A 22,586-nucleotide genomic window follows, 5' to 3' on the forward strand; every position below is an offset into this window, starting at 1 on the left:
CTAAGCGTGAGCCAGGAACTTTAAGACTCAATATCTCAGAACAATTCCAGACGGACTTGGTCCACTCTGGTTGTGAACCTCTCGTATATATATTTGTTTTCTGGATCCTTGTGGTCACCGTTATTGAAGGGCAGTTGGTTCTATTTTATAAATCCGATGTGTGTAAATAGGTTAGATTTATGTACTGTATATTACTATTTGAATTTGTTCACACTGACAGAAGATGAACACAATTAGCACAATTGTTAATAATTTTATAGACATTTTAATATTGAATTATATAGTTTCTATTAATTTATATTATAATATATAGGTTAATCAAATGTTGTATTTATGTAACTATGTAAGGCTTTATTCAAATTTGATATCGTAATAATTTGTTGTCTGATGATGCCGAAATGGGGAAAACGTTAACAACCAAATGAATGTGATGTAATAACAATTTTAATATGTTAATTACATTTGTATGGTAAGTCATTTGACTGTAATAATAATTAATTGATATTGACGTTAATACAACTAATCTGAAATTCTCATAATGAATTGTAAAGTATTACTAAAATTACTTTCAAGTTCTGTTGAATCCTGAATATCAAGTATTCAAATTGTAAGTTAGCTTGGTTTAGCTCGTGCAACATTGATTTTAATTCTTCAGAAATATTATTTATATGTGGGACCTTAAATGATCTGACAGGTCATTTACGCTGTTAAAATGTGTTTGAAATTTATCCAAGATTTCCACATCATTTCGTATTAAAATATCTCGCTTAGCTATATCGTCTAACAGATTAGACTTCCTTTTCTGTTCAATAATGTTTTCTCAGCAGACCAGAACTAAACTTTTGACGGGCCACAAGCAGCCCGCGGGCCGTCTATTGGAAACCACTGTTCTAGTGATTGAAACATTCAAGGAGGAAGGTTCGGTCCGGTGCTGTGGATTGAATTCGGCGAAGCTCAGTGGTCAGAGCGCTTGGTAAGTAAAATCAAGGACCCGGGTTCGATCCCCAGCGCCGGAGCGAATTTTTCTCCTCAAATATTAATTTCCTATTTATGTTTCTTTGTTTTTTCCAATTTTATTTTCAAATTTTTGTGGTAGCCTATATTTAGACCCCACTACCTATATAGAGGACTAGTTCGTCTTTCTTTCAAAAAGTAGCCTAATTATATGCAAATATCTATTGCAACTATTGACCTTTAAAACTGGAAAAATTGTATATGAATCATTACTTTGTATGTGAATAAAAATTTCCAAGCAATATGTCACACCATTTTCCATTATTATGAGGAAAACAAAATGGTAGCCTATATATCCACCTTTTTCTCTGTGATATTTCCATGACTGGCAACTACATTCATCTCACTTCTACTTCTAAGGGTCGTATGAATAAAGGTTCAACCATTAAAATATGCAGAATGATTTTCCTCACTACGAACATACACACACGCAAGGCTTCCAGGCAACGTTAAATTTGCGCATCTTTGCCGTTTCATATATTTCAATATTGCATGATGATATTCATTTGCAATTTAATAGATGAATTTTCCACAACAAATAAAAACTGTTTATAATCCCATCAGATTAACAGCCATAATCCGTGATGTGAATGGCAATAATACCCGAAAATTATATCAATCGTTTGGTAGAGGACGCAGGCTCATGCTTCACATTTATAACCACGAAAAATAGCCGCAGAGGGAGCAGCATTTGGGCAAGTTATCAAATCAAGAAAATAAGTCTTCATGTTCCTGTCATGAGTGACGTGAATGATGAATCAAATTTCTTGGAACACGCGCACGTATTTGTCAGTTTTATTTTTAGCAAAGGGTAATATTCTGATTGTGTGACGGACACAGGATTCTCTTCTGTCCAATCTCATGAATAAAATTAATCTACACTACCGAGAAAATTCATTAGAGAAAAAAAGTGTACATACCTGTAGTAACATGATAAACATCAAACGCTATATTAAATCCAGAAGTTACGGTTGATTAAAAACTACGGTTATATTCAATATTATGAAAAATATCAATTCGATATGATAGTAAAATATTTATTTTAAACAGAAGAAATAAAAGAAAACATACAGGGTGATTCACGAGTATTTACCGTTCATTACGGAGCTTATTTCCGAAGACATTCTGAGCAAAATATGTTATATAAACATAGGTCCTATTCTCAATATTTACAGAGTTACGTTTCGTTATTGGAACGCATTGCTGTGAACGCGTGATCTTGGTCAGCGTGCAGTCAGCAGCCAGCGCGAGTGCTACGGAAATCAAAGATAGCCGTATGCAGTTACGTAGCGCGACGAGTGGTCTACAAGTGTGCGATCAAGTGTACTCAAGCGGACGGCGACATTTTTTAAAATGTATTGTAAACTCTCCAAGACTGTAAATTAGGATGCAAAATTTAACTGCAGCAAATAATTAAGTCGGTGGAAGTGGTGTGATTTGTAATAATTGTTGTGATAAGTGCGTAAGAATAATGTAATTTTCTAGTTAAAATAGAAAACAGATGTCTGTACGAAGCTGTTAAGGAGTTCACAGCACATTTCTAACTTCATAATACTTGCCAATTAAAGAAATGATACTTCTGAATGGATCATTCTCTATTTGTATTATTCTTTTACCTTCAAATTAAAGAAAAAATGTATTTTACCAACAACTTCAAATTAGTGTAACTCTGAAAATATTGAGAATAGGAACTATGTTTATATGACTTTTTTGCTCAAAATGTCTTCAGAAATAAGTTCCAGTAAAGGACGGTTAATCCTCGTGAATCACTCTGTATAGTAGCACAAATACGTTTCTTGAAACCATTGAAGCTATGCCAGGTCTGACATAACAGAAACGAAAATCTTCAGTGCCATGATATGTGTGAAGTTGTTCCTCACGACACTCATCTCCAAAAACCGCCATGTGTATACAGAATAATCTTCCCATGAGTCAACAACGATCAGACAAGATGTATCATAATTCAGAACTTCCTATTTTTCTATGAGCGGTAGGAATATGATCCAAAATTTGAGATATTCTTTCCTATGTTGAATTGAGCCATGGGCTATTCTGACTACATAATCAAATATCATCGATTCATAATCCCTACACAAGTGACGGTGGAACTATCTAGAAAGGCTCCCCTTGAAAGAATAAAAAGAATTCGATGAAGGTGATGATAATGACGACTATGACGATGATGATTATTTTATGTATTGTTACATCATATTACCGTTCAATTTATTACGTTTTATTTATTCAGCAACAGAGGAAGCACTGTTTCCCTAGAGCACAGCTTGCACTCAAGATTCTTCAAGTAAGACTTGAGACTAAAAATAGCTGCAATAACATATTCTTTATACAGTCATTACTAGAAGTAGGTAGATTTTTAACGTGTTAATAATTGACAGTAACGTGTGAAAAGCACTTTTAGCATTAGTGCGGAAAGTACTTTTAATACTTTCAATTGAGGTGTTTTCCGGACTGATCTACACGGCATCTTGGTCACCCTCACCCCATTGACGCCGGCCGTGCCTACATTCGATGACCAACATTTTGCGCCGATTTTCTGCTTTTTTTCTCTTCCCCCCCCCCCACCAAATGTCACACGGCAGCTATCCCAACTGATCAATAAAGAGGCTCAAACATTTGCAATATTATTTAAAAAATGACTGTTTTTGGTTAGAATTAGCAAATGACACAAATAAAGCATCACTCATGAGGAAACTAAGTCAGGAGATAATAATCTAGGATGGCCAGTTCCTTTCCCCCTCCATTGCATGCATCTCTGACTAGCTACATATTACACTAATCAGACTTCAGATGTATACAAACAGTTGTTCTTCCTCTGACACACGTCGTTAAGTGAGATGTACTGCCTGATAATAGATGTACATATTAGTCAGAACCTCAATCAGAGGTAATTTTATTTTTACTTTATTTTATTTTATATTTAAATCCACAATTAACGTTCCAATAGTCACTAAATGGGTATCACACAAGCACAGGTTGCGAGAACACGATACGGCTTATACCACGACTTTTCTACAGTAACATCATTCTGCGTTTTAATTGTTTATGCGTCATTCACACATACGAAGCCAGCTGTGCAGACTAATTTACCGACTGAGTTCTTTGCTGCGGATGAATCCAATGATTCGGATCACGGAAATTTTCATTGGACTGCTGGTGTATTTGAAATCTTCACTGGATTTCCATTATGACTAGAAATTATTAATGGAAACAACAATGATCTCTTCATTAATTATTTTCAAACATTTTATGTGAAAATCTTTAAACTACATTATATTGCATTCGTTATCACTGGTAGTATTACGGTGATATTATTAGCCTTAATCGAAAAAATTAAAATAACTTACATAATTTAGCCTTATTAGTTAATGTGGAATATTTTCTGCGTTCCACTCGAGAATAATAGTAGCAAAAAATACAGCAACGATGCAACCTGCAATGCATTCATTAGTTAAAGAGCTTCATTTGTTCTTTCATGACTCAGGTTGTACATCTACTACAATACTGACCAAATGGAATGCACATCCTATAATTATTATGTTGGCGGATCCATCCTCATTTGTTATTATAATTTAGGAGGTTATATCTTCGCAGCAATTCCTGAAAGAAGCCACCCAGCTATCCGAGATGTTTTCTCTTTATATGCTATGTGCAATTCCAACAATAACGATGATGTATGGTATTAATTTTGTTAATAAATGAATAATACATTCTATGCTTCAAGAAACTAAATTTTAATTTGAAAGAAAATTGTTATGGGTACATAAATGGGGGTCATTAATAAATGTGGAGAGTTTAAATAAAGAAATATTCTGATTATAAAGTACTTAATTATGGTTTTAATTTCCAAATGAATCCATTTCTCTTTAATTTCATATTTCTTTTACACTTTCGTGTTTTTTTTTTGTTGTATTTACAGCTATTGTTGTTAGGCCTAGAAAGTTAGAATTTCCACACATAAACTTGTTTCTAGGGAAGCCATTCTTCATAACATAAAACTTAATAAAACTATACTGAAACACAAGAAAGTCAAAAGAGATTCCTAACCTTAAAAACTGGCAAAACTTCATTTCTCACACTAGTTTATTAAACAGTGTCGGACTGCAAAGAAAACAGCTATCGCAATGTTCCTCAAAGATGTAGATCTTCTTATTAAAAGCTCAATTAAGGACATCCTACAACTTTCTGAAGATATTCCAGACAATATGTTGTATTCCGACAAAAAATTTAAAGACTTAGGTATTTTCTGCGCACGTTGGGAAGCCTACTTGCAACACGTCAACTCTTGCACGAAGTTGAATATGTGTAATAATATGTACATAAACAACACTAGATGTCTAATGGAGGAAGCTAAACATTGTTTGGACAACCTTCAAATCGATGAAACTGAACACTTAACTTCTACGAGTGGAGTAATAAACACCAGAAAAATTAGGACCGAATTACGCCAGCGAGAGTACAACGCATGATGCAACTTACCTCAAAAAGGAAAAGGCGTTATTCTGTACAGTGAATTCACTCCCTCTAACAAATAGATAACTAAGCCCGATGGAATGACTAGCGGTGAATGGAAGGAGGCTATCAGGATGACTGCCAACGTAAGCGCTGTAAGAGCCATACCCGGTAGGTCTCAGGACAACCACTGCAGGCGATGCCTCAGTGAGATAGAAACCCTTGGACATGTCCTGGGAGCCTGCCCTTATGTATGGCGAAACATTGCGTATACATAGGCACCATGCAATTCGAACTAAATTCGCCGATGCCCTTAGAAAACTAAAATACACCGTCTATGAAGAAGTCCACGGAACCGCCGACAATGGCAGTAACAGACGAATTGACATAATCGCCATTAGCGAATCCCTGTCTCAGGGTATGATAATCGACCCCACCATCAGGTTTGAAACGTACAAAGGACAGCCCGAAGACGTACATGAGGAGAAACGAGCAATATACGTTCCAACCATCCCGTATTATAAAGATAAATACCAACTTCACGATATCAGTGCTACGGGATTGATGTTTGGAGCAAGAGGAACGATACCCAACTTCTCTTCTCAATTCTGTAAGACCCTAGGACTGCACAAATCTTTTCTGAATGAACTGGCCCTCCTCATAATTAGAGAGTCAGTCAAACTTTTACGGAACCACGTATATGGACTCTAATTCAGTGTATGGAAAAAACTGACGCACCATTATCATTTTTCTTTTTCCTTCTTGGCTTTCATTGATTAGTTACTTGATTTTTTTTCTTCTGTAAACTGCCATTGTTTGTTTGTGTATTTGTTTGCCTTTTTTCTTACTCTTTTAGCTCTCATCATCTATTTGTTCTTGTATTGTTTTGTATGCTTTGTCTAATGGCAGCCTCTAATTTGAGGAAGCTCTGATAAATAAATAAATAAATAAATAAATAAATAAATAAATAAATAAATAAATAAATAAAAAGTGTTGTGAAATTTTAATTTTCCTAACAATTTTTTTCTGTTGTTCTAAAGGGTGCGGCAAAACATCCTCCCTAATTTAAAGCGTAAATAAAAAAGAGATGGATCAAAATAAGGAAACTTTATTAAAATGAATGGTATCTTAAAAGTGGGAATTTTTCATTTTTTGAATAACGTGTCTCTCAAGTGGTGTCCTCCACTATCAATGCATTGTTGAATGCGACTTAGGAAATTCTGCATCACTCTAACTGGCATTTCTTGAGGAATAAGACCTATTTCTTCCAGTATTGCATTTCTTAGGTCTGGCAAAGTCCTCAGCCGATGTTTGAACACCTCAGCTTTAAGATGCCCCCATAGAAAAAAATCGCTGGATGCAAGGTCTGGTGATCGTGCTGGCCAGGGGACGTCACCACGTGAAGAAATTAAGCGTCCGGCAAACATCTGTGTCAGGACTTGGAGAGAAATCTGAGCTGTGAGAGAGGTGGCTCCGTCCTGCTGAAACCATACCTGGTCAATCTGCAGAGCATTGAGTCTTGGTGCCAAAAAATTGTTGATCATAAAAGTGTACCGCTGAGAGTTTACTGTCACAGTAGCACCATCCTCTTCAAAAAAGTAAGGACCATGTATCCCGATTCTTGCAACAGCGCACCATACAATAACACGGTCGTTATGTAGAGGTTTTTCATGAAGTTCACGAGGGTTCTGTCCACTCCAATATCGGAAATTTTGATGATTCACGCATCCCGATAAGTGAAAATGTGCTTCATCACTAAAAAGAACCACAGCATCTTCAACATTTTGAAGGATGTTTGCATATGACCTCATTTCGATTTTCACAATCACGTTCAAACAATTCTTGAACAGCGACCACGAGGGGGAATCTGGAAGCTTCTCCCAAAAACCACACTGGGCAGCGACAACGGAATTACCACTTACCAGAAACGATACCACAGCGTAAGCACGTTCTTCACCTGTCCACGGCATAGTCGGAATTCGTTACAGATTACAATTTGCACTAATTGAATGTCAATTCCGTGTATTCAATGTCCTATTCAATTCTTGTTGTTTTGCGCATGTCATTTGATATCGCTATGGCAACGCATGTAAACCTAAATTTCTCACTGTTTAGATACCATTTATATTAATACAGTTTCCTTATTTTGATCCATCTGTTTTTTATTTAAACTTTAAATTAGGGAGGATGTTTTGCCGCACCCTTTATTAAAGTTATAGCACAAAGCTTATTAACCTGTTGAATCCTACAGGATACTTTGCGAATTCAAGGGTTAAGTAGAACAAGACTCGACCAGAGTTGTAGCGCCAGGGATGATGATGATGATACTGAAATAGAGCCATTACAGTGCATTTATTGTTATTTAGTTACCATTGCAGTGCAGTTTTGCGAAGACTTTGGAATAATATTGCTCTAAATTTTCAATGCAAAACATATTGTATCTGCAACTTTAAAAATACGATAGTGTAAAAAATATTGTGACAGCGACGTGAGAATCGAACTCACGACCAGCGTCCCGCAAGAAAGCAGATCGCACAGGCTCCACGGAACATTGAGTGACGTCGCGCGGTGGAGAGAAGAGAGAGGGTGTATTACGTCAACGCAACGAGTCTGCGCGCAGCTGCTACTTGACGCAGTGGATGTGGAACGACCTTCTCGACTATTCCAGACGTCTGTCGATGTAGAGATATTGAAATAATTCTCTACACACCTGTAGAAGGTTCTCGCAACTATGATTTTGCTATAAAAGAGCAGGCGCCAGCGAACGAGAGTCAGAGTTTTCAGTTATTCAGTCAGTGAGAAAGCCAGAGCAAGCAAGCCAGCCGGAGTTCGACTCGAGTGTGCGTCCGCATCTGCTTCAGCATCCGAAGGCCTGAGTTCGAGTGCAGTGGACCGCAGTTGGAGGGACCTGAGTTCGAGTGCAGTGGACCGCAGTTGGAGGGACCCGAGTTCGAGTACAGTGAACTGTCTCTGAAGGTCTGTGGTTCGAGATACTGTGAACTCGAGTGACTGAGATAGAAGAACTGTGAACTGAGAACTGGTAGTTCTGATTTGTAAATAGTGCTTTGTAAATATTAGTTAAGATTAACAGTTCATTGTTGTGCGTAATAATCCAAGTAAACTGTCATTGTCGTCGGTGGAGTGCTATAACGAATACTTTGTTGAGTGAAGATCCAATTGTTGACGAGAGCGTTTAAGGTGAATTGTAGAAAGGAATTATTGTTGTGACGAATAAATTACATTGTTGTTACTAATAAAACTCACAATATTGTACAATACACTTTTGTGAAGTGCATTACAGAATCTAGGAAACTGAAGAACTCTTTTTGCTCGTTATTCAAACTTTTCCTCGATTTTCTAAAAAGCACTTCACAAACTTGTATCGTAATACTATTACAGTCCTGCATTACACGTTTTTACATTGACTCTCCCTGCAAAATATTGCAAGACGCGTGGTAAAAAGCTCCTTTCAGACACTCGTTTGCTCTGTTTGTTTGGATTTGGACCACTCCCATCTCGTGGCCTGATTTATAGCGTCTGTTTAGCATAGTGTAATATGGTTCACTCTTGCTTTTTGTGCGTGAAACGAAGCCAGATCCATTTTTATCATTGAAACAACTTGCCAGTGTAATTGCTAGGAGTTTGTAATTGTCTTCGAAAGTCAGGTGCAAATGTCTCACTGATGGTACACTTTATAAAACTAGTAAATCGTCTATCGGTTAGTGAACTCCGGTTCAAAAGTTCTGTCCAAATTCACTTCTTGTGATAGTCATGAATAATTTTAATAACATTTCCAACTAAAAAATGATTCACCGTCGGTACATGCCGACTAGCAGAGTTAAATTTTGACATGGGAGAGAAATGATTGTTAAATTTTGTCTAGAACCTTCTCGTTTGGAGTGAAGAGTGATTTCATGTAACTTAATCTGAACCCCAACACGGAATCATAAGAAATATCTTCTCGGTAAAGTCATGTTAATGATTCTATCACAGGTTTTTTGTTATTAATGAGATTCAGGGACAAACAGTATCGCCACGATTAAGACGTAAGACTGCAAAAAGATCGCGAGTTCGATTCCCGACAGGGTCGAAGAATTTCTCCATTAATTTAACCCTTTCGGCCGCACTGGTTCTTCACTCAATCTCTACTAACAAAAATGATTACCACAAATATTTCCTCGAGAACAAAGACGGCCTGTACATACAATTTATATTACTATTGCTACTCAGTGTCGATTGTCTTATGAGGTAGACTTGAATTTCCGAGGGTCGAACCCGGAAAGGATCCATGCACTTAGGCATTTATTGATCCACTGTGTCATCTTGTACGTGGTGGATGTCCAAATCCGGCGAATGACCTAAATGACACTACTGAATCTGATGCTAACAGACGGGTCATTCTGTTTCAGTTTTGACTAAAACAGATTCTATCCCCAGCCTGGATGAAAGAAGAAAGCGCTAGAGCTGATCATGAGGTAAGAGACTTAACTTTCCACTACCCTAAGGGACTTCCGGAGTCTCTAATACGATACCTGTGCTGTAATGAGATTTTACATGAAAATGTTTAATTTAGAAACAAAATATGACAATAACATCGTCCAATAAATATGTAATTCTTCTGACTTTGTCTGTAAAATAAGATATACAGGCTTCAATTGGGTTGCATATATCTCAACTATTTTAGTTTTCATAATGATACAATAATAATAATAATAATAATAATAATAATAATAATAATAATAATAATAATAATAATAATACTTACTTACAAATGGCTTTTAACGAACCCACAGGTTCATTGCCGTCCTCACATAAGCCCGCCATCGGTCCCTATCCCATACAAGATTAATCCAGTCTCTATCATCATATCCCACCTCCCTCAAATACATTTTAATATTATCCTCCCATCTACGTCTCGGCCTTCTCAAAGGTCTTCCAACTAACACTCTAAAGTTTCACAACCATACAGAACAAACGGTAATATAACTGTTGTATAAATTCTAACTTTCAGATTTTTTGACAGCAGACTAGATGACAAAAGCTTCTCAACCGAATAATAACACGCATTTCCCATCATTTATTCTGCGTTTTATTTCCTCCCGAGTCCCATAACCTTATTCCTTTGCTGTGGTTGTGCCAGAGAATCAGTCCCATTCCGAGGCTTATTCTATGGATTCGTAACAAGCTGTTCTTTTACCGTGATGGGTTGTTAGCCCTTCGCCCAATCGCCAAGTTGGAGGACCACCCCTTATCGGCTGTCCACGACAGCTTATTCAATATATTCACACCTAACCTCCATATCTGGAGGCCGTCCCCTCTATCCACAAACTGAGGACGTGCCATGCCGTTGTGATAGGGATTCACAATACATAAAAAAAAAAATTAAAAAAAAATAATAATAATAATAATAATAATAATAATAATAATAATAATAATAATAATTTACTTACTTACTCCTGAGCTTCACGGTCCTCTGAGAACCTTAGCTTCCTTAATAATAGTTGTCCATTCCTCTCTATAATAATAATAATAATAATAATAATAATAATAATAATAATAATAATAATAATAATTTACTTACTTACTTACTCCTGAGCTTCACGGTCCTCTGAGAAACTTTGCTTCCTTCATAATAGTTGCCCATGCCTCTCTATAATAATAATAATAATAATAATAATAATAATAATAATATTAATAATAATAATAATAATAATAATAATAATAATAATTTACTTACTTACTCCTGAGCTTCACGGTCCTCTGAGAACCTTTGCTTCCTTCATAATAGTTGCCCATGCCTCTCTATAATAATAATAATAATAATAATAATAATAATAATAATAATAAGAAGAAGAAGAAGAAGAAGAAGAAGAAGAAGAATAATTTACTTAGTTACTCCTGAGCTTCACGGTCCTCTGAGAACCTTTGCTTCCTTCATAATAGTTGCTCATGCCTCTCTACAATAATAATAATAATAATAATAATAATAATAATAATAATAATAATAATAATAATAATAATAATTTACTTACTTACTCCTGAGCTTCACGGTCCTCTGAGAACCTTTGCTTCCTTCATAATAGTTGCCCATGCCTTTCTATAATAATAATAATAATAATAATAATAATAATAATAAGAATAAGAATAATAATTTACTTACTTACTCCTGAGCTTCACGGTCCTCTGAGAACCTTTGCTTCCTTCATAATAGTTGCTCATGCCTCTCTATAATAATAATAATAATAATAATAATAATAATAATAATAATAGTAATAATAAGAATAATAATTTACTTACTTACTCCTGAGCTTCACGGTCCTCTGAGAACCTTTGCTTCCTTCATAATAGTTGCTCATGCCTCTCTATAATAATAATAATAATAATAATAATAATAATAATAATAATAATAATAATAATAATAATAAGAATAAGAATAATAATAATAATTTACTTACTTACTCCTGAGCTTCACGGTCCTCTGAGAACCTTTGCTTCCTTCATAATAGTTGCCCATGCCTCCCTATAATAATAATAATAATAATAATAATAATAATAATAATAATAATAATAATAATAATTTACTTACTTACTCCTGAGCTTCACGGTCCTCTGAGAACCTTAGCTTCCTTCATAATAGTTGCTCATGCCTCTCTATAATAATAATAATAATAATAATAATAATAATAATAATAATAATACTAATAATAATAATAATAAGAATAATAATTTACTTACTTACTCCTGAGCTTCACGGTCCTCTGAGAACCTATGCTTCCTTCATAATAGTTGCCCATGCCTCTCTATAATAATAATAATAATAATAATAATAATAATAATAATAATAATAATAATAACAACAACAATAATAATAATAATAATAATAATAATAATAATAATTTACTTACTTACTCCTGAGCTTCACGGTCCTCTGAGAACCTTAGCTTCCTTCATAATAGTTGCTCATGCCTCTCTCTAATAATAATAATAATAATAATAATAATAATAATAATAATAATTTACTTACTCCTGAGCTTCACGGTCCTCTGAGAACCTTTGCTTCCTTCATAATAGTTGCCCATGCCTCCCTATAATAATAATAATAATAATAATAATAATAATAATAATAATAATAATTTACTTACTTACTCCTGAGCTTCACGGTCCTCTGAGAACCTTAGCTTCCTTCATAATAGTTGCTCATGCCCTCTCTCTAATAATAATAATAATAATAATAATAATAATAATAATAATAATGATAATAATAATTTACTTACTCCTGAGCTTCACGGTCCTCTGAGAACCTTAGCTTCCTTCATAATAGTTGCCCATTCCTCTCTATAATAATAATAATAATAATAATAATAATAATAATAATAATAATAATAATAATAATAATAATAATCCTGGATGAAACAGTCCATAGAGAACCAAGGCCAACAAGTCGATTACTGACCTTACGTCCACATGTCCGTGGTTAACGAGAAAGCCAAGCTTCGGCACGAATTGGAGTCACATGATTGTCATGGTCTAGTCATGGCCATTTTGACAATCGCCTAATATAAATACATGTTCAAAGTTCTAAAAAGCAAAGAAATTGCTATATTATACTCATGTTAAACGTGCTGGCCATGTTATGACTAAGAATGTGACGTCGCGCCGTAGCCTGTCTTTCTCGTTAGCCACGCTCATGCCTCAGCAGAGGCGAAAGAACATCCAAACAATATGGGGAAATCTTGTGGTTAGCACAATAATACCCACAGCCGTTATATCCAGTTTGCGAAACCGGATTTCTCTACCTACTGTACCTCCCCAGATTCATCATGATGTTGAATAGACACCAACCCCATACATGGCCGAAATTTCATGAGAAAATTTGTTCCCCCATGAAAACTCAAACCAAAGCACTTTCCGTAACGCGAGTCTAGGCATGACGCCTTACCACTACGCTACAGCGCGAGACTTTGGTTTGCATACATTGTGTGAAACATGTCACAGAACCTTAAAAATAACCTTAAGGACATCCGACTGAAGTTATGCGACGATAATATTCCCACTCGCTTGTGAGAGAACAGTAGTTCACTTGTTTTGGAATGCGATATGCATGTATAAGCCATCTACTTAAGAATATGATATCGTGTGTATTATATGTAATTTGCAAGCTTACTTTTCCCACTCTCTAATATATGGAAAAGATGTCAGATCCCCTACACAATTTTTAATAGAAGATTATATCTTTTTTCTTTACACCTGGTAAGCTACGAAAGTAAGAATACAATATTTATGCCCAACGCATATTGTTCGCAGTATTGCTCTATCTAGACAACACTGTACATCTCTGATACGCTGTAGTCGTTATCATTTGAAGGTCATATACATGAGTCTGCGCTGAAGAAAGTAGTCACATGTGAATCATTTTGCTTGTGTTTGTCAACAGTAAAAATTCAGATATCTTAGAGCAATAGTAACAAATAATATAAATGACACTCGGGAGGAAATTAAACACATAATAAATATGGGAAATGCCTGTTATTATCCGGTTGAGAAGCTTTTGTCATCTAGTCTGCTGTCAAAAAATCTGAAAATTAGAATTTATAAAACAGTTATATTACCGGTTGTTCTGTATGGTTGTGAAACTTGGACTCTTACTTTGAGAGAGGAACAGAGATTAAGGGTGTTTGAGAATAAGATTCTTAGGAAAATATTTGCGGGTAAGAGGGATGAAGTTATAGGAGAATGGAGAAAGTTACACAACGCAGAACTTCACGCATTGTATTCTTCACCTGACATAATTAGGAACATTAAATCCAGACGTTTGAGATAGGCAGGACATGTAGCATGTATGGGCGAATCCAGAAATGCATATATAGTGTGTTAGGTGGGAGGCCGGAGGGAAAAAGACCTTTGGGGAGGCCGAGACGTAGATGGGAGGATAATATTAAAATGGATTTGAGGGAGATGGGATATGATGATAGAGAGTGGATTAATCTTGCACAGGATAGGGAACGATTGCGGGCTTATGTGAGGGCGGAATGAACCTTCGGGTTCCTTAAAAGCCATTTGTAAGTAAGTAAGTAATCTCACCAGAGGTTTTGATTTATCTAGAGAAAATCAAAACTCGAGTGGGATTTAATTGACTATTACACGATTAGAAGAAAGTATAAAAAATTAGAAGAAATAAAATACTCTAATACAATAAAATACTAATTGACTTACTGGAATTCTATTTCACTAATGTTAGCTTCACAAAAACGTTTGAACGGAGCCGCCATTTTCAGTTGACTGTCTATGCCGTAAACAAATGACGATTGCAAAGGAAGTTTTAAGTACCGTAAAGAATTTGCAGTTTGAAATGTTGGGAAAAAAAGAAACAAATGGTAGGGAGGTGATAAAAACAAAAGAAAGTATATAAAGATTAGAAGAAATAAACTAGGCCTACTCTAATACAATAAAATAGATATTAATTAACTTACTAAAATTCTATTTCATTAATGTTACCTTCACCAAAACGTTTGAACGGAGCCGCCATTTTCAGTCGATTCTCTATGCGGGAAACAAATGAAGATCGCAAAGCATGTTTCATAGTATCGTAAAGAATGTTGGCAAACAAAGAAACAAATTCTAGATTAGTGACAAAAACAAACAAATGCTAGGAAAGTGATAAAATTAAACAAATGCTAGGAAAGTGATAACATTGTGCAATAAGAAGCCGTGATTGGTTGAAAAACGTCTTTTCGTACCGTTTTATTAGTTAAAAGTAGTATGACGTAGTAAAAGTGTAATAGTCACTATGAATAAACTTAAGTATCGGCAAAAATTGTATTTCTCAGGTATTAATACAGCGGAACAATTTATGCTGCATTTAAAATCTATTTTCGCGTGTCTTGGTACAATGTGCATTGAAAGCTGCGTTTTGTATGTTAGGTTACTTGTGTTTTTAGAGTATTTACCAATGTACAAATTTTCAAAAGAGATTTAGATTTAATTTGAAAAGTTCCCTTGTGAGACTTGCACGCATTATTATATGATTGACTCGAAAAGTTCATTTCAGTTTCCATGTAATTCGTTTGTGTACTTTGTATCACTTGAAAGTTATATAAATTATTACAATATACTATCACGTCACTACTTGTGAATTATCTTTATACTACGAGTTATAAGTATTGATGAACCTCTTCAGTTAAAAGCGTTCTTAGCTACTACTACAACATTTCGAAACAGGGTACAGAAAACATACTTTTCTGTTCACACAGAAAACATACTTTTCTGTGCAGGAACTGATTTTTAATTTATTTTAATAGGTTATTTTACGACGCTTTATCAACCTTTTAGGTTATTTAGCGTGTCAATGAGATGAGGCTGATAATGCCAGGGTCCAGCACTGAAAGTTACCCAGCATTTGCTCATATTGAGTTGAGGGAAAACCCCGATAAAAACCTCAACCAGGTAACTTGCCCCCACCGGGAATCGAACCCGGGCCAGCTGGTTTCGCGGCCAGACGCGCTAATCGTTACTCCACAGACGTGGACTTCTCAGACTGATGTCAGCGCTTAAAATATAAAGAAGTTGCCGGTAGATGTTTCTAAAGAAAATAATTTTAGAGTACTTGTAGAAGATCCGCCACTGAATGGTGCCCATTAACAAGTGTAGCTGAAAGTGGTGGCTGAATCAGAAGCTGATTCCCGGTTTGAGGCCTTGCGGAGTAAACACGCATGTGGCAGAAAGCACAACACCTGTTACCGCGGTGGTGTTTACCTAGTGCATGCTTCTTAGTCCTCTCTTAATAGAGCAGTCGCTCTGTATTTAGACTGTGCCGCGGTATGTAGGCCGATGCCCGCAGTGGGACAACATTGTTGATATACCCTCATCGATCCTTTTGCTTCTGATGAACAAGTCCACGTAGTGATTGAGATGCTGTGCTGAACCTAGGGTACTAATTTCCAATTCTCTCTGATGACGCATTCAAATTTAAGGAATCGCTCAGAATACCTACAGTCAGTGTTATTTATGTAAGTACGTAATTACCAGGCTGCGCATTTTCGTTCCCAAACGTACAGCGGATCGAGTAGTTTCTTCTGGCAGCTACATCTGTTACGTCACGTGGATGCATAAGCAAGGTAGAATTGCAAGCAGGTACGCATGGAGTCATTAAATTAATAATGATGTAATGTATTATAAATATGCCCCTGTAACGTTATGTGACGTAAGATGAACATTCTCTTAGTTAAAACAAATTTTATATGATGTTCGTAAAAGACTTGCATTTCATAGCCTCAGAATATATGTTTTCGTTCACTGCAACGGGATAGGTTTTGATAAACGAATTACTTGTATACTATTGTCTAAAATGTATATTGATAATTTGTATATTGATTTTTGTTATTATTTTGTCTCTATAACGTTATCTGACGTAGGAAGAACATTTTCTTAGCTTAAAGAAATTTTTACTGGCAGTTATACTATAGTAAAAGATGTGAATTTCATAATCTTAGAATATATGTTTTTGTTCGCCGTAACGGAGTTGATTTCGTTAAATGAATTAATTGTATATATTATATAATATACAGTATTTACAGTTAATGTGTATAATGTTTACTATTATGTTTTATAATATATATTGTATACTAATTCAGTATTAATATCGATCTAATTATATTTTCTGTAATATGTAGCACTAATATTTTGTACAGAGATAGTTTCGCAGTGTTAGTAGGCCTACCTTTATATGGTCAAAAAGTAGCTGGACAGACTATTTCAATTTAGTAGCAATCCCACTTACAGTTTTCGTGCTCCTATTATTATTATTATTATTATTATTATTATTATTATGATTATTATTATTATTATGATTATTATTATTATTATTATTATTATTATTATTATTATTATTATTATTATTATTATTATTTACCGAAGCTAGGTTATACCTTTCGTAGCGTCCTGACGTAAGCATTTAGGGTCGGAATTTGGACTCGAAGAGCCATATTCATAGACATTCTTAGCGTGGGCTTCCGGTGGATGATCAGCGAACTAACGTTTATCATATTCATAAACCAGTGTTATCGATATGATATGAAATGATATGATATGATATGATATGATATGATATGATATGATATGATATGATATGATATGATATGATATGATATGATATGATATGATATATGAATCCTGTACAAGTAACCAGTCGATAGCTGGGGCTAGTTTAGCACGCTCGTAACGCGGCTAGCGAAATGTCTATGCATAGCACCCTAGAACTCCAGGATATATTAACTGATAAGTTTTCTAACTTGTTTGGAAACGAAAATGCGCTGCCTGGTAATTACCAGGGGCGGCTTCGAAGGGGGGCTGCGGAGCTGCAGCACCCCCAGACATTTGTGGCTTTTGTCTCGTTTTATGTTCTGAAATACATTTATTATACAGTCTCTATTTAGCGGCTCGAATTTTTTTAAAAATTCGCTCTCATTGACATGCACGCAATCGTTAGTGAAGTCACTTCCTCCCCTGGTGCTGCTAGAGTGAAACCAGAGACAAGGACTACAGGGTGAAGCCACTTCCTCCCTTGGAGCTGCCAGTCTCGTCTCGGAAGCTTTGCGCGTTAGTTTTACCCCTCCTGCTGCTAGCCCCTTGCCATGAATCCAGAGTTTCCAGGCGCTGCAAAATTTGCAGCAGTTCGTCAGTAGCGCGCAGTTTTAAATACATTTTCTTTAATGTTGTGAGTACGATAAGTGCAACAATGTTTAATTCTGTACAATATTTACAGTCTATTCAGTTCAGTACCTTAACAATTCAGGAGAAATATGAAATTAAGTGCCCATCTGTTGAATCTCATAATGGAAAGAATCGCTAAACAAAATAGCCTACAAAGCTCGCAGAAGAAAGCAGGGATACTGGATACATTAATCCAGTATCACTGCTTTCTTCTCTCGATCTCCACACAGTCTATATTAAATTAATGTGTTTGAAAGACAATTCCATCAGCTGGGGCAATAAGATGGAGTTTTAAATAAGAACAGTAAATGTTGTTCATGAGAAGAAGGAGCCATTGCTAGAATGTTTTCAAACCATAATGGAATCTGAAACATCTAACAACATCACAATAAATAAGGCAAGCGCCCTGATGCGTATATTATCGCCGCGCTCTCATGGTTAACATTCGGCAGGTCTTTGAGCGGCCTCGTGCTTAACATTCGGCAGGTCTTTGAAATTTAATTGCATTATTGTTTTGAATTTCTTATGTCGCCGCTCCAATAACTCGTCTCAATTTGAATATTGCAACCAATAAGCTGCTTACATTATTAAATGACACCTAGTTGCCACGTGGACTAAAACCGAGGTTGCAATGTCTTGTGCTGAGGACGAACATTAAGGTATGTGATTAAAATTATTATTATTAAGTGTTAAGAATATCAACGTACTTGTATATGAAATAATAATAATAATAATAATAATAATAATAATAATAATAATAATAATAATAATAATAGTCATTTAACAATATAACAAACTAGTGCTTATTCTTATCGAGGAAGTAGACGTGACAACGTGACGCTTAGACTGAAACCTACAGAGTAACAATCGGTCGGCAAAATTATGTTTTAAAAGCAAACTGCACATTTGTATGATGCCGACATGTTAACCATGAGAGCGCGGCGATAATACTCTTGAAGATCCTGAATTCAATTTCTGGCTCAGTTTTTTTTATGCATCATGTAGATATGTTATGGAACCAACTACAACATCGCCAGTTAGATATATCTAAGGTTCAAATCTGCATACAAAAAAATTAAATTATGGTTTATTTAACAACACTCGCAACTGCAGAGGTTATATCAGCGTCGCCGTTGTGACGGAAGTTTGTCCCGCAGGATTCTTTTAAATTCCAGTAAATCTATTGGCATGAGTCTTTCTCATTTAAACACACTTAAATGCCATCGACCTGGGCCGGCATCGAACTCACAACCGACTACGCTACCGAGGCCGATTTTACATATCAAGCTTTGTAGACAATACGGAACAGTGCTCAGATCTGTGAAAATGAAAACACTAAAAAAGCGTCGTAAGGTCGAAGGGATTCAGACAAGGGTTGCGGCAGCCAAGGAAGTGTGTGACATTATCACACAAGCTAACACCCGATTCCACTTTATAGATCATCTGATATTATCTTCTCTTCTGTGTCAAGAAAAATTTGAATGCTACAAAGCTCATTTCCTGAAAATGATCTAAATGTATGTGTGAAGCTTTTCCCAATGTTCGATAAAGAAAACTAAAACCGGAACTCACTGTGTTGTATCAGAGACAAGAATTCAGAAATATCAGTGGTGCAATCAAGCTCTTGGAGTTTCTTCTATCTGAGAACTTGCAGGCCCTATTTTCAGAAGTGAAACTACTACGCATAGCTGTCACCATATCAATGGCAACTTCCGAACCAGAACGTTGCTTTTCGTGTTTGAAGAGAATAAAATCGTATCTTAGAAATACGATGAGAGAAGTGAGACTGACCGCATTAGCTATGTTTTCCATTGTAAAGATTATCTTAAACGACATCGGATTTTAATAAGAAGATGATTCAAAAGTTTGCAACCTACAAGACAAGGCACATGGAACTAATCTTTAAATAAAGTAAGTTGCTTGGTTTATTTTTGTATGCAGCCCCCCTTAATTCAATACCCACGAGCCGCCACTGGTAATTACTTACATATGTTGAATTTCGAGACGCAGTACTACGATCTAGCACTGCGACCTTATTGCGCTAACCCTCAAGCGAGGTGCATTTCCAGCCCACACCGGCTGACTACATTAAGGTTCGCTATGTTTCAAGCAGGCAATCCCACTCGGCCCTATGTCAGTCTCCTCCGTGCGTTGTCAGCCGGCGTTCGGGGAATGCTAAGGAATAATGAAGGAATGGATAGATATTGACGGAATTACGTAGATGTCTGATAGAGGAAAAGGCAGAACCCCGATAAAAACACCAACTATCATCTTATCCGCCACACGTGTCATTATGGATTTTTCAATCTCAGATCTGACTGGGACTAGATCCCGGACCGCCTGCGTGCCAAACTGATAGTCTAGACCACGCAACAAGAGTTAGATGTATCTAGGCTACTGCAACTTGCTTCCTATTGCTTATCCACACCCCCTCCCATTTTATTATTCGTTGGTGACTCGAAGTAAGCCTATAATATTAGAGTGCCGTGCTGGCACCTTTATTCGTATCTGCAGTGCCAGAGAATCTCAGATACGCGCTCATAAAGCTCAGGAACAGCCGCATCTGTGGCTGCAGTGCTAGTGCGCGCGCTGGCCTTTCTATCCAGCTAGGTCGGGATGGAATTTGTGGTGGACAAAGCAGGCGTTGCAAAGGATTTTTCTCTGGTACTCCCGTTTCCCTTTATCATTCAATCAACACTCTCCAACTCCCCCTCACTTCACCTATCATCTGAAATAGTTCAAAATAGGCTGGGGTGAAGTCTTGATGGCAGTACGGATTTCCGATGCTGATATAGGAAGAGCTTGAAGCTCATCAGGCTACTCGTATGAGGACGGAACCTGGCTCTATCAGGAGCTGAGACACAATGGCCCATCTGTCAGCGATGGCTGATCAGAAAGGGCTTGGGATTCCGGGCCTCTGGGGCTTATCAGGCTACTCGTCCACGAAACGGGATCTGACTCTTATCAGGGGCTGAAGCAGAATGGCTCACCTGTCAGCGTCGGATTCACGAATGTCACCCAGGTCACCAGTGGGACTTGGACAATCAACGCATATAAGGGCGCACAATGGGCCAAACTATGCCTAAGTATACTGACCTGTCCCGTGTCCAACACACGTAAAAGCCAAGCCAAAGTCAAGCAAAGCTCAGAAACCTATGTATTTTGAAGCTTCTCTAACATAGCTGACTTATTAAGCATACAAAGAAATAATTTATTACAGTTGTATGAACACTTTTTGTAAAATTAAATTAAAATTAATGTAATCAGTTAAAAACCAGACATGTTTTGGAGGAATGCTCCTCCATCTTCAGTGGCAATACCACGACGCTGGCACAGATGTTCGACCGCGTATCGTGGCTTAAAGGAGACTCTCCTGTAATAAATTATTTCTTTGTAGGCTTAATATCTCATTTATGAACACTGTTGAATTTGGCCTTACTTGTGTAAATTCAATAGCTGACTTACTATAGCGTATGTAGGCCTGTGTGTAGATTCCACAACTTCACAAGCGGGGTAACAGCAATATAAAGGTGTATTTTTATTTTTGGTGGCAGGATGCTTTTAGGATAAAATGAAGAATACGGTTGAGGAATGCGTGAACGAGTTCTGTAAACACAAGCGGGAATCGAACCTAGTCCCGAGAGCAGCTCCGAATCAGTAGACAATCGCGCTACCGCTTGAGCTACGACGACGGTCATATTAATGTTGAATACAGATTTTCGATATTAACAAAATATCATAAACTGTTACAATACATACGATTTGTCGTACGGTCTTTATGTGAATTTCTTAACAATTAATTGTATGGTGCGAGGCAAGAATAGCGTAAGTTGTAAATTGCAAGTTTTCAGTAGAGGAAAAGCAAAGTTTGAAATGACGACTGTCGGCTGGCTGGCGCAGTCCTTTTGTGCCCGAGGTTGCGGGGTTCGATTCCGCCCAGGTAGATGACATTTAAGTATGCTTAAATGCGACAGCCTCGTGTTAGTACATTTACTGGCATGTAAAATAACTTCAGAGAGACAAAATTCCGGCACACCGGCGACTCTGATACAACCAGTTGCGAACGTAGTTAAATAACATGTAATTTATAATTTAGAAATGAGGACCAATATCATTATGATGATCTATAAATCTTATGCAGCCCATACACGGTCAGCAGGCCTAGTACTGATCAATAATAATGAGTCAATAATACTGACAATACGCATCAATATTTTAGTGACCATACACGATCAACATTACTGTCAATATTTCTGGTCAAGTCGCCCTCGGTAGCGTAGTTGGTATAGCGCTGGCCTTCTGTACTCGAGATTGCGGGTTCGATCCCGGCCGAGGTCGATAGCATTTACGTGTGTTTAAATGCGACAGGCTCATGTCAGTAGATTTACTGGCATGTA

The sequence above is a fragment of the Periplaneta americana genome, chromosome 4, assembly GCF_040183065.1.
Source record: "Periplaneta americana isolate PAMFEO1 chromosome 4, P.americana_PAMFEO1_priV1, whole genome shotgun sequence".
In the NCBI taxonomy this organism is placed as follows: Eukaryota; Metazoa; Arthropoda; class Insecta; order Blattodea; family Blattidae; genus Periplaneta; species Periplaneta americana.